Source organism: Spodoptera frugiperda, chromosome 30 (assembly GCF_023101765.2).
Source record: "Spodoptera frugiperda isolate SF20-4 chromosome 30, AGI-APGP_CSIRO_Sfru_2.0, whole genome shotgun sequence".
NCBI lineage: Eukaryota > Metazoa > Arthropoda > Insecta > Lepidoptera > Noctuidae > Spodoptera > Spodoptera frugiperda.
The window spans coordinates 8,182,013-8,196,969 of NC_064241.1; the positions used below are offsets into that span (position 1 = coordinate 8,182,013).

The following is a 14,957-nucleotide window of genomic DNA, read 5'->3' on the forward strand; positions in this document are numbered from 1 at the left end:
AAAGTTCACGAGAAACATGTTTCAGTTTACACTTATATACCATATTAACTCTCCTATCAAATAAAACGGGTTTAAATTGGTTTCCTTATAAGTAACAAATAAGTTGCTCATCAGATACTTGTAAAAAATGAATTTCCCTCAATATTTTAAAATTTCATAAAAAAATAAAACCGCACACATACAATAGGTATGCCATGTGTTTTTATAAAATAGGAAAAAATAAGACATCTAAACGCAATATTATACAGATTTAGTAGCATAAATAGATTTTGTTATAGATTTTGTTTAGCAGCACAATATTAGAATAATTAAAATCCATGAAAGCAAACTGACAGAAATATATTTACAACTATTAAAAAGTCTAGTACTTTTAAAATAAATGACAAATAATAGATACCTAAAATGTTTACCATCTCTACAGCAGAAAGAAAGAAATTCACTTGGCTTTGTAGAGATGGCGCTGTTCTCAATAAGTGCGCTGATCAAGAAATGTAGAGCCATGTAGAGCTTTGAAAGCTTTGAATTTATGATCTACCGTAATGAATATATATTATTACGTTGTATAAATGAATACTTATACGTGGGTAGTAATAATTGCAAAAGGAGAATAAATTAGCGTGAAATTCAGTGGGTGCAAAATATTGTGAAAAATGTTACTGAATTAGTTAGGTTACCTATGTTATGATGAAATTAAAAATTATTCTTAACATATTATAATATTTTTAATGCTTATGAATCTGTGAATAGTTGAAAGCTAAAACGTTAAAAAAAACTTCAGTTTTCTAGAAATATTAATTAAACGATATCTATTAGGAAGATTAATTAGAGTTCATTAATATCTATAAATTGAGGATGAACCTAATATATTAAAATAAAATTAAAGAACTCTATTTATAATTTTAATACTTAGCTTGTGTACTAAGCTTTGGCAATATGTTGATTAAATAAATGTAATTTATCCTGTCTCACTGGTAGCTCACAAAGGAATTTGTTTTTGGAGCGTCAATACGTTAGAAAATACAGAATACGCAATTTTTTTGCTTCAGATTTTCAACTCTATTCCTCAGGCAATAGGGTCGAAAGTAGCTTACATTGTTAGTCACCTAATTTAAGCTAAGACTTGAATCTTTTCGTGTATTGTAATTGTGTTTTAAGAAATATCAAATAGTCAGGTAATTTTCAGTAACTTAGTAATTTTTTTTTTGTTAAACTCCAACATTAGCTTTATAATTATCATAACAGTAAGATCTACAAATGTAGGTTTAACAATACCTATTTAAAATATTCAATTTATTTCTGCCTGAAATTGACCTAACTTCATCATTTATTTAATTATATTTTCACTATAGATAATAAATAATAATAAAAAATAATGAGCTAGAGTTCTGTTACTCTCTCAGACTACACCACAATGTAACATTCCATGCTTTTCAAGCTCTTAAAAGTTCCATTCGTTTTTAATAGATGGCGCTTAACTACATTACTGTGATTGAGCTTCTCACAATGTAACTGATATTATGCTTAAAATTAAGGAAAGAGATTAAAGAACATACAAGAACGACATGTTTACAGTAAATTGCTGAAAATTGTAAATTCCATCTTTAATAACTGTAAATAAAAATCTGAATCAACCTTTCAATAAAGTAAAATCAGCGGTAAAACTGGTAGAGTAAACCTTATGTAGCAAGTAAGTATATATTTTATATTACCAACAATAACTATTCGAAATAAGTCAAATTAATTGCTTTCATCTTTCTTTGGACAATCGTACCTCTACACCTTGGATAGAGTCACCCATCTACACTGCTAAATAGTTCACGAAGAGAAATTGTGATAAAAAAAGTGTATCCTTTTCATAAATTTAATGTTCATACAAAAACATGTTTATGTTGGAACACAACTGCATCTACATAAAGACAAAACAAGCGCGCACGCATTCTCTTCCTAGAAAGGTCTGTTGACCCAATTTTCTATTAAAATTCAAATTAGTTTTTTCGCGAGCAAAGAGAAAGCTGTGCTGCTTCTACGAGTCAGTATAGTGTCAGATTCTAAACGATAAACTAGTGTTGTGTACGAAAAATGTGGAAATCATGTTTTGTTTTAGTTCTAAAAATTAATTTTGATGTAAACATAGGGTGTAAACGCACGCGCGTTTGGCTTCGCGCCAAACATATCTCGGCGGGCGGCAAACACAGATGGCGACGGAGAAACTCGTCTAGGTATGTTGTTCCTAAGAAATCTCCTTGTAACTAATTAAAAACTGTCTCTGGCTTAGATTACATGACGGAAATTAAATTAGAAACCCATTAATACTATCAATCCTCCTTACTCCTCTTTGAATCAATAAGCGGTTTGATCAAAAACTTTATTCGATTTCTTGGATTCTAACCTATTTTATCTTTCCAATATCTTGTTTCCTTCATCTGTCTGTTAGTCGGTTGCGGCTAATTTAGAAAATGCTCACTCAAAACTTGTTTAAGCCAGCATCAGGCATGTTAAATAAATTAAATTATAAATCTAAGGGGCCGATACTGGATTCCACGTGGTGTGTGGTCTCTTTATGTAAGGCATATTTTGTCTTGAAAAGCTCCATGTTCCGACTGGTCTGCGGTTTAATGATCTTAAGATGCAACTTAATTTACTGCAGATAATTACCTTAAAAGATTATTCATGGATTCTTTTAATGTTAAATATCTATATTCTTTCTTATTGTAATAAGTTGTATGTAGCTCGTTTACGAGTAAAGTATTCTCTAGTAGGTACTTCGTTGAACATAAAATTGGATACGTTTAAATAATATCATTGAACGGCCTACAAGCAGGTTCGTAATGAAACTTTATCCGAGTGTCTTCTTCAAGTTCTCATACAACATACTTAGGTTAGTTTTATAATAAAATGTGTTATACCTGCTGAACTTGCTAGATCTGCGGTTTGGGCTCCAAAATTATCCAGGAAATTTTGCGTTAGTCCTGGACTTAATTAAATATTTATCTTTTCCAACTAACAAAATAATTAAGTATGAAACTGATGATAGAGTCATCTAAAATATTTGTGGTCAAACGGACATGCTTCAGTCTCAATTAAATAAATAGAACCTATGAGTATCCCGTACGAAACAAATTATGATTCACGTTTGAATTCCATGGAAAACCGGTCCGTTTCGGTTAGTTTCACCTTGCTATCTACAAGGTATACCAAAACCCCAATTTGGTCAAATTACAGATCCCATTTTAACCTTCGCCTTATCTACCTGGGCCTCCCTACTCAGGGAGCGGCAGGCCCCTAACTTTATCAATAACGATAAGGCTATTTTGACTTCAATCCTTGCCTGTTATCTTCATTATTTTCTGATAATAGAATTGATATTATATCTTTACACATCAGCGGTGTCGATGGCTTACCATCAGTATTTTCTATTGTGTCCAAATAAGCATAGAAATAGGTCCACTACTTTTTATATTAACTGCAATCTGAAACTTATTTTATTTCATGTTTTTCTTCTTATATTTTTGTTGCTATGTTCGTATCCTGCGCAGTTGTTACAGACTACTGAGGGGGATTGGTCCATTTATTGTATAGCTGGACAAATATTATCCACAAATTGATAAAAATACTTATTATAATTTTACTTAATTGTGGCTACCCTACGAAAATCCGTTCCCCTCATTAGTTTTTATTATAATTATGCTTGAACAAATTAAGCAGTAGGTATCTACAGAAATATTTTAAACTGTGTGTCATACTTTTGTAAAGAATAATCTACGGACGGTAGTCGACGACGCGGGTGTTCCACTACGGTTGGTAAGTTATGTGTCCGTTTGTCCGCGAGTTAACGAACGCCGGCTTTATAGCCTCGTTACTGCTAATAAGTCTCGGGTATCGTTCGCTACTACGTCTCTTACTCTCTGTGTACTCCACCTTATCTTATTGTTTGCTCTCTAGTAATTAGAGCGAAACCAGTTTGTTGTCTGGATAAAACGTAAGGCAGTCTCAAAATGAGATCCAGTTTTCTAAACAAAGAACTCTGGATATGATAAACGTCTGGAGCACTATAATTTTCGTGTCATTGAACACAGTTTTCAATAGATTATATTATTTTCAGTAATAATGTATCCGAAAATATTATGGAAAAAATGCTTAAGTAGGAATATAAAAGTCACAACGCGTAGCCTTCGTTCGAAGCGGTCTGGATGAACGGCATGTCGCGTCTTAGAACATTTTGCGGCGAACATGTTTTGAAAACACAATCAATTTAATAAAATATTTCGTCCAGATTTTTACGACTCCTACAAGAGGGGTGTAAGTGAAAACATGTTCGGAAGCGGGGATATCCATGCAATAACAATAACTCATACAGCTTCGCGCGCCCCCCGCTAGATGGCGCGCGGCGGACACAAGTAATCCATTTATTCTCGGGGCGAGCTTTATGTAGCGAACTCTTAAGAGCTGCCGCTATATTGTTTTATGTTATTATTTATAAATATCGGCGTTGCGTGTGCCGACTGGCTCAGTGGGAATTATGAGAAAAAGTTTCCCTCGCTCTCCCACTAATGCACCTCTACTTATCTTAATTATCCATAATCTGGCAATTTACTTACGAAGAATTCTTATAAATACTTGGCCGATAAGTTACATTGTAACTTTTGGGAGTGGCAATATAAAGTAACGAGTTACCCAATCACAGTCATTGATAACGTTACACTTGTAGGAAATTAGCATAAAATTATATTAGATTTTATCGAGGCGTTAATGTTACACGGACGATTATCAGTTATTTAATAGCTTTAGTTAATCTATAATTAGCGGATAGTAAATAAATATTACGGCTATTAGATGCAGTAATTACCTATGTATAATTAGGCCTACAATCAGTGAAGCGGTTGATCATTAACTTGCTTTAAAATTTTGTATGTAAAATAACTGATTAATAATAATGAACTTTATATAAAGGGTCATAGTACCTAATAAGTAAATGCCAGTTCATACGTTTCGCTTTAGTGGACGGCCGCCTCGAGTAATAATTGTGCCTTAGCGTCGGTAACGTAGCGACATTCCGTCCGAAGTGGGAACAAGAACTCGCCTGTAAGACATCCGGGGAATGTGAGGAGCAATTACCCTCCCGTAGGGGGAGGAGGGAGGAATCTTAGAAGTTTCCGACCCTGTGGAATTTTGCGGATGAAACGTTTTAATTGGAATCTCTCGAGAATATTTTGTAATTGCACCCAAGCTAAGCTGAGCTAAGGAATTTATTTGATATTCTGCGTTTCAAACTCGAATTAAGATCTCGCCCGTGTTTGTCTTTTGTTTTCATTTTGTTATAACACGATGACGTAATTTTGCTCTTGGCTTGACTGTACCGGTTTTAATATAAACTGGTGTGACAAAGGTTACAACACTACCGAAATTAATATTCATATACGTACATATACTACAGAAACCTCGTCGTTTTGTCATAAGTGATATTGTTTAAAAAACCTTACCTAATTTAGATTAAAAAATAACAAGACACTGATGTCTTGCAAAACATTGCAATTTAGTTAATTTTAGCCCCTTATCGGTTTGGTAGCCCCTTATTCTTAAGACATAAAAAGCTTTCTTATCTCAAAGATTTAAAAAGTTTTTAATAACCCCTGGAACAATCCCACAGGCCCTTTTGCCGTGACTCAGAGGTTACGTTACCCGCCCAAAAGTCATTTAAGCCCTGTACCTATGCAGCGATTTCCCCCTTGAACATAAGTACGTTAGATCGAATGAAAGAGTTTAGTCGATACTATCTGGGTAACAAAGAAAGTTTTTATTGGCAAAGTTACCGTTTCGACAGGATTTGATCCGTCTCAGCATTTCCAATTTAAGTAAAGCAGCAGTAAAACCTAGTACAAAAGGTATTTAGATAGATTAGTTTTGTTCAACTGAGACTTAGTAGTTTTTGATACTGGATTTATTGGATTTTAGCTCTAAATACATTAAAAGTTAGGTACATTATTAATGTTGGTTGGTAGTTAGGTAGATAAGTTACACAAGCTAAATTTAAATGTTAGATAATATTACTAGTACTCACACAAATATCTAGAAGTAAAACAAAATTTCTAATATTTTCTATTCCATATAAAATAGAGAAATAGACAACAAATCATAACATTACCCTTCGCATCTGTATAATAGTAAATCATCTCAATGCAGCGTTAGCAGACCGCCTTTATATTTGAATTTAAATTGGTACATTTTTATAATAATGTCTTTGAAGCGACGCCGACGCTGTGAGAGGCCCCTCCGGTTTTTCACTCTAGTCTTTTTATAATGTAATTTTCTTGAATCACCTCGCCTGCCCTCCCCGTATCTGTTATGGCTACGAAATTATGTTTAGAGGAAAATAATGATGTTTATTTTTTCTTTCATAGAGTCCTCAATGTCTTTGTTAATTAGTGTTCTCTAAGAGTGTGTTTTATAAAATGTATTGTAGCTATATAAATAGGTATGTGAAAATATCTCCAAATAGGTACATACATCTCTACATACTACAAGAAAGAGTTTGTCATACTCAACAAATTTTTTTTGTAATAAAAATACTGGTATTTTTACCTATTTAATCAGATTTTAATAAAACAAATTATTGTTGTATTAATTTTGCGCTTGTCGATAGGCCTTTAAATCTTTTTTATAAAAAAAGTTGTTAACATAAAATTGATCAAGAAATCTAGATGCATTGAACATGTTGGCAGGCAATTTACCTTTATATCAGATGAATCTACATTTAACATTAAACGTTAGTAATTACTAACTATAATAACAATAAAATGCTAAACGCATTTATGCAGTGATAATAAAGATTGTTATCTTGTTGTAGCTTTGATGTGCGATTTAAATGTTTTATGGCGCCAAAGATAGTGCGATAAAGTCATTAATACATTGTCGAATTGTGTCATAAAGTAATTAAAACTATTTACGTATAAATCGCCAGGTTAATGTGGACACATATTTAATAAATAAATCGTCGACGCGACTCGAGCGGCGCAAGCGCATCGTTCCTCGTTCATTCACCCCGAACATCTGTTCTCATATTTCAGTCAGTCTTTATCAACATGCGTACTTGACCGTAAATTTCCAGGGGTTGTTATCTTAGAATTGTGTAATATTTTGTTTGTAAATTATAGTTCAGTATGTTTATTTAAATATCCATAAAGTTTTTATGTGTGCCAATACCTAGGTCAGTTACAAAGGCTATCTCACCAAAGGTCGTAAAACACGCTAATACTGGTGTAAAATGTTAACTAGTAATTTATTATCTATTTGCATGGTTTTTAGTAATAATTGTTTGAGTGAAGTAATTTAAAACAATTAAGTTTTATTAGTGCCCAGACACTTCTTCTTACTTCATAGGCAATTATCAGAACATCAAGCGCTTCGAAATGAGATGGAAAGTATTATTTTAATTTACGCAGTTACAGATAACATTTTGTTTGTTAGAATTTATTTTTATAAGTTTAAAATAATATTTGACATCAGTGTCATGCATCCATTCACAATATCTTTACAATATGGATTGGCCTTACTCTATAGGCAGCTACCTGCCCGCCATATTGGAATTTGTGACACAACGCTCTGTGATTGGCCAGAGCGCCAAGATGGCGGCCTTGTATTTGAAAGTTATTGGCAGTAGGTAGGTACTTTGTATGAACCCGTTTTAAGATTTTGTTTGAAATAATTTTAGTTTGTAGATATTATATCAGACAGATAGAAATTTTATTTTTGTAAATAGGACAACTACTTTAAAATTTAAAAATAAATATATTGCAAGCTTTTTATATTGATTAACTGTAAAAGCCAACCAAATAAAATAGATCTGTAGGATAGCAGTAGTATAAGATAAAAAAAAAATTAGACAGACATCTAGAATCCTTTTAAAATATTTTGGCAGTAAGTATGTAGAGTAGGTACACAATTACCCTAATAATAACATTTTGACCTTTGGCAAAGTGAGCGGTAAATAAATTACCTAGCAAAACATCGTCGGTGAAGTAAACACAGAACGTGTGGGGTTAAAAAATAGATTTTGGGACGCACGTTCTGTTTTCTGGCGAGTTGGTCTGTGGCACGACTCTGTCGCTTATTTTCATCCAGAGAGAATTCAAGAGATTTACGACCGGCTTCGACGCTCGTCGATTCAGCACATTCGCTCTCAGAGACCATAACTGACAATCTTCTGTCTCGTAATTTTAATGAATTAAGTTGATTTTTTTTTCAGTTTTAAATTGTGAAGAGATTTCGGCCTACATTAACCTTGTTTTTTGTTTTTTTAATCTCACAAATGACTCTGTATTGTTGACAGCAATTTGGTGATTTTTACTGTAAGTTTGTGATGTCCCGGCTGGATAAATAAATCTTAAATGTAGCAATGTACTGAAACCAAAACATGACGCCACTGACACATCTATACATTTATAGCTTGTAACTATAAACATGTATCCAACCTAGGAGTTATTTGAATAGTTTCAGCTCTGCGGTAACTGGTTAACTCGTCTGAGAGAAGTTTACTGAGGCAGCATTGCTTTTGTCTTATGTTCTGTAATATCTTTGCTACTAGAGTGCTGCATTCAATTTACAACCCTTTGTTTTGGGTGATACAATTCATATTACAATGAAGTTGAGGGTCGGTTATGACGTTTAGGGTTGTGAGAGGTATCGTTCGTTTGGAGTGAGTTGTTTAGTTGAACCAAGATAACGTTTCCGGGCCGTAGCCAGCCACGGCAGCGGTGTTCCCTTCACTGCGCGCTCAATAACACAAACGTTGTTGTAAGGAAATCCAGCGATTTAAACTTGGCGACACGATTTACTTAGGTTTCATTTAACTTTTAATGTCTCTTCTAGCAATTGCATGCTAAAAATACAATAATAACGAACAATACATTGTTGAATAGCGCCAGGATAAACAAAAAAAAAACCCTTAAAAATAAACATGCAAACAACATCAACCCTAATTATTATCTTAATTAAGCTACTGAAACGGAAAAACGAGAACAAAAAAAAAAGAAAATGTTTATATCATTAAGAGATAATAAAATGCGAGGCGGGTCTATTCGGAGTTTTGCTCGAATAAAAACAAAACAGACACATGGCCGTTGTTGTATTCACATACAATATTAAGCTAGGGCTTTATTAAGAGCAGGACCGGGCTTAGCCCGCAGACCCGGTACGCCCTACCCGGGTTATTTAATAAATACCCGGGCGATACAATTGAGGAAACTCGTTGGGAAAACTGAGGATACTGACCGCTTAATACGGGGCCAGTGGGAGAAAGTTTTGTAATGTCCATCTGTTGTTTATTTTACGTGTGATACTAGAACCAAATAAAGGCACCTATGGGTAGGTACAATAGGTTTGTTTAGTTATGGGACTATTGGGAACTTACAGAATTTTATTAAAAAGTTAAATTCTTGAGAGGAGCTATACTTTAAGATTATAATTGTATTTAAGAGTTAAAAATATTTCTTAAGAAACATGATGTTCTACGTTTCAAATTGCTCAGAATATATCAATCGCAATACCTACCTACATACAACGGAAGCAGAAAACGTAACACAGTAAATCTGAATACAAAGTACAAACGCTTCCGCCCTGATAAACCGTACAGCGTACAATAACAAAATAATATTTTTGGCGTAAAAACAGAATTTTAGCATCGCGGCTGTATCGCAGGGAATCGTCGGCAGTCACGTGAAAAAAAAAGAATAGACAAAAGAAATTTTGTTCGCCCGTTGTTTTCGGCCCAATTTTACCAAACAAGCCATTCATATTCATACCGGGTACCCTTTGTGCCGAGTTACGCAACTCCGCTTTGTTACCCCGTTTTCTTTTGTTAATTTATCTTCCTCAGCTTTATTGAAAGGAGCTTTTGTTACGTAGAATAAAATTATCGGACGATCTACATGATAATGCTACTTTTTCTCAAATGCAAATGTTTGAATTTCGAAAGTTCTTTCTCCTTTACAGCCTTTATTACTGTGCAATTTCTGACCTCTTTTCTACAAATTCTATGTATTCGGACGTCATACATATAGGCCACTAGCCTGTGAATAAACAGATTAATTATTTTAAAGATTTACGACAATGAACCTTTTTACAACTTCTTTGAAAACTTACTTCATAATACGTCACGAAATATGAACTTGTGTATTAGCAAAGCAAGCAAAAACAGCAAGCTAAGTACTTTATTTAATTTGCATACTTAATTGTGGTCGTTCCTTAAATATTTTATGAAAAATATTAAGTTGAGGGGTTTTTAAGTAAAAAAGAGATCCACTTTACTTATCATACTTAACGAGATGATAAAGGCTTCGCTGAGTCGAGGCTTGGCTGATTTACATACGAATGATTATAACTTGGTCTCGTAGGCTCTCGCCTTTAAACCGGTCCCTCAGACCTACTATGATGATGCATAAATATAATCGCTGTGTATTTTTTCTTTGTGATAAAACTGATGACAGTCTGATACAAATATGTGCTACATTGTTTTAGCTTTTTGTTTTAGTTTAGATGTGGCAATGTATTCACATTGGATCTATCTTATAAAGATTATAAAGAGACGAATAAGGCAAAAAATTAAAACAAAACTTACATAGTATAAAGTCTTAAATGAAATAAATACCCAAATACAACCTTCTAAATAATACCTAAGTATGAAATAATCAATTTCTCTAAGTTTCAACAGACATATTTCAAGAAAAATAGAGAATATTTTAAGATAGTCTTCAAAAAGCATATTTTGCATTTCTTTGAATAACAATAGACACAAAGAGAGGAGGATGAACTCAAGAATGGATTTTAACGCCCACGCTATGGGGGGAGCCGTCCAGATGCATAATTATTACAATCTATTTGAATTTTATGCGAAAATTCATAGCATTCTGTGAAAGTAAACTTGGAGAGGATTTTGTAGCGCTTTTGAAGGGCTTCATACTTGAATGAATCATTTTTGAATTTATGGAAGTTTGAGTGTAGGTACATAGGTACATAGAAATACATCTGTGTTGTTTTGTGTCTGTATTATTTATATGTATAGGTATCTACTTAGTAAAGTAAATAAATAAGATTAATTTAATATCAAATGATTAAGTAGGTACCCGCAGGACCAACCAGGATATAGTTGACAAACCGGCTATATTATCTATATCTATTGATTAATACTTACATAAGTTAAACATTAACGTAAATATATAATGAAATATTCAACATGTTATAAATATGTACTTAACTAATTATAAACGTGTTTTAAGCTTGTAAATACGTGTTAAGTTGGTAATTATGTAAACAAATAATCATTTACTTATCCATACTATATAATTTACATGTATATGTACGATAAAAATACACATATGTTATTTAATAAAAGAATTACCTATATATAAAAATTGTAATCTAGATAAAAAGCAATTTTTCAATCAATTTTAATACCCGAAGTTTAGTAAAAAATTTCAGCGTTATCGATATAATTTCGACAAAGAAAATTTTTATAAGTATGAACATTTTAACAACTGTTACCACGCGTGCGACATTGGAAATTAGTTAATTTACGCACGTAGAAATAAATCTTGAATAAAACGACAACTTAATGACTAGGAAATGAATTAATTGTTAAGTAAAAATAACAGTAACTAGAAATAAAGAAAGTTAGAAGGACTGATATAATTATCTTTATCCATTATCATTGATAATTGTCAGCATTTATCACTTAAATAAAATGATTATAGCGGCAATGAGGTATCAATCTTGATAAATTACGAGCCCTATATTATACTTACCTAGAGCCAATGCGAGTAACAAAAGAATATCTACAGATTTCAATTTATTCTTCAACTTCAATTAATATTTCAATCACAATACAAAATCCAATCCATCTATCTCTTGATAAATAAGATAAAAGAATCGTATAAAATAGCAATTTATTTACAAATCTAGTTGAAATGTGTGTAGTACATACATATGAGATTGGTCACACGTTTTCTTAACGTGTTTGGATTACTAAGCAAATGAGTAGAACTTGTAATCCATGGATATACATATACTTATATCCATAGATATTTGTGAACTGACATACCGTGGTAGGATCAAGATAAAATTACTTGACTATTCGTCACCCGAAATAGACGAGGGATGATGTTATTACCTGTGGAGATATGTATAGATTCTGGTCATGAGTTCTTATGTATTTTTTTATTTTAAGATTCGTAATATAGATTAGGTTTTTGTGAAGATTTTTTTATATGAATTGCTACGTCTGCATACTTAGAATAAGTATATTTATTTTAAAATTGTAGTTTGTATTTTAGATTGGCTTTTAGTAGCTCATAGGTAAGCATTTTTTTATTTTAAATGTTAATGAAAACCATCTGCTATGCAGACAGTCTGTCGTGATTCCATGACTTGCAAATAGATTTACGTTACTAAGTGCATATCTAATTAGATAGGTACGTTGCTATACGGTAGTTCTAATTTTATACTGAGCTATAGTTATAAAATATAGCGTCTACCATTTTGTCGCCAGCATAAAAGCTTCTATATTCTGAAGAATCGTATCGTCAGGGCCCACAAACTTCATGAATCCCAATGTCCCGGAAAATATAACAAGGCGATTTATATTCGGGGGCGGTTCGGGCCCGTTTTTCTATCACAAAAATCTGGGCATATATGTGCTGCGTATAATACGAAGGTAACCCTCCGCCATTGAAGTTATTTGTACCATCTGGAAAGGAATTTATTCGACCGAAACGTTCCAATAATAAGTTGAGTTATATTAAGACAGAATTATTCTCTACAAGCCTCTATTTAAAATAAATGAGCAATTTTAAACTGCTACAAATTTTTACTGGTAAAAAGTTAGCAGTTTCAGGTTGAGTCAATTTCTACAAACGGTAAATGAACACGTAGCTACATAAAATGCTTATTGAATTCAAAACCCGCTACCATGTTGAATATATTATTTACATTTTTTATCCATCGGAATATTTTCTAAATACGCCGACTGATTAATTTCGTTCTTTACCAAATTGATAATTCGATCACGCGTTACGGTTGCATCCTGCCAACTGCAAGCCACGAATGTCAACTAAGGGAGGGGTGGTAACGAAATAATATCTATTATGGTAGCGGGTGCCGCCGCCCCGAAACAAAAGGTTCACGCTGAGGGACGCGTTATTTTTATACGAAACGACACCAGAATAACAAAACGACGGCTTTTCTTCGTAAAAATATCTTAATAAAAGCCGGAATTAGGCGATTACATTCTGATCATGTGCCATCTCGCTTCCTCCGTTTGCCTCCAAACTATTGTTTTTGTTTAATTTGATTTATGTTTACTTTTCAAAAGATTTATTGTTATTTAAAAGGATGCATTTAAGTTTTATTGCTTGTATAATATTCTATATAGTGTGGTTTGATTAATTAGCCAGTATATAAGGTCAATGGTCAGTATGCGCTCGTAATTCAAAACAATCTACGATAAAAGTAGTAGATAACGCAACGAACAAATATAATTTGTAAAATTTTTATACATAATAAAATTTATTCAGACCGCCAGCAAATAAATTCTCGTTTCTTTCGGACATTTTTATATTTCCTTACATTTGTGCATTCACTTCAAACTTAATTAGACTTTATAGAGCGTTCCTTCCCAATTTCGTTTTACTCTCGTCTGACGCACGCTGAGACTTATTCATTGGAGTAAGGCCGTGGGAGGGGACGGAGGGCACAGGGAGGGAGGAGGGCTTCGCCCGAAATAGCAAATAAATGAGACGAAAATGTAAATGTTGCGCTTCAAAGATGAAAAGCGCGCCGCTGGCTCGTTCTTGTTAAGCTCATCGCAAATGTACCAAAATTAGGAGCTCGGCTGAAATAATTTTCAGGCCAGATGTAACGAACACCGGCGTTGGGAAACAGGGTGTACATGAAAATACAAAATGCTTTACGTCTACTAATTAAAGGGAATAAAGTTCCTCTGTTTTGTTTTGTTATTATTAGAAATTTTCGACACACGTGTTCCTAATATACCCTGCAAGTAATATCTAAGAAGCTATTTCTTATCGCTTCATAAGTGAAGTACATTAAGCTACCTACAGCGAAGGCAAATAAACCGCATGTAAGCGCGCTTGTAGTAGGAAAAACAAAAGCAAAATGACTCCTCCGCAAATGTGCGTCGTTTAAAAAAAGGAACGCAAAACAGTTTATACTTAAAGTAATTTAACCTTAGTGAAGTTACTTAGTGGGGCTTAATAAAGTCGTTTACGCACAATGTCTCAATCCAATACAATGGGCCGGAGTTCACCATATTGTTTCCCAAATAAGTCGGTTTAATAAAAGTCCGCATAAGTCTCCGACATATGTCCGGGCCGGATTATATTGAATCATTGCTGTACCACCCTCTCGTGTTCCAAGTTTTATCTCTGTTATTGCCATAAGTAATTGAATTCGTACAATTTTATGTATAGCTATGTAGATATTGTTTGTATAGTTTTTATGTTATTTCTTTAGCGAGCTTTTAGTGTGGTTTAGTACGTGTGCCCTTGGATAGTACCTACTTACTCTAAATTATCGTCACGTAATTGTTTTGAAACAATATCTATGCCTTGATATTTAAGTCCTTATACGTTTAATTTTATTATACTGTTAAAAATGTATTCTCTTTAAATGCATTGGTTTTGTTATAGAATTATATTCAACTATAAGTTGGGTTTTATATATAAATAGGTAATTTATATGTTCACCTGACGATCTTCACAGATTTATGTACGAGTAACTGTCAGTGTTACATAAGTAGGTGTATGTAGATGCAAAGTTTATAGCAAAACAAATCACTCTACGTTACAATCCAATCAAATAATGCAAATTACGTTGAATTACTTGAATAACTTACTTGTATTTACCTATTTATTGATGCAAATCAATTAGGATTCTTGTTAAAAGGACTT

At 33.1% G+C, this 14,957-nt stretch overlaps 2 protein-coding genes across 12 annotated transcripts in view; both read left to right on the plus strand.

The window, feature by feature from the left end:
• The window catches only part of LOC126912804 (uncharacterized), a 381,241-nt gene that overhangs the window by 195,204 nt on the left and 171,080 nt on the right, over positions 1 to 14,957 (plus strand). The window lies entirely within an intron of this gene.
• The window catches only part of LOC118269589 (homeobox protein abdominal-B), a 111,579-nt gene that overhangs the window by 63,936 nt on the left and 32,686 nt on the right, over positions 1 to 14,957 (plus strand). For 2 of the 11 annotated variants that reach the window (XM_050706816.1, XM_050706817.1), the window contains exon 1: positions 2,127 to 2,219. The exons of the other annotated variants lie outside the window; for them this stretch is intronic. The gene's annotated coding sequence lies outside the window, so the exon portion shown is untranslated. Of the gene's footprint in view, positions 1 to 2,126; positions 2,220 to 14,957 lie in introns of those variants that run through there. 11 annotated transcript variants of the gene reach the window in all.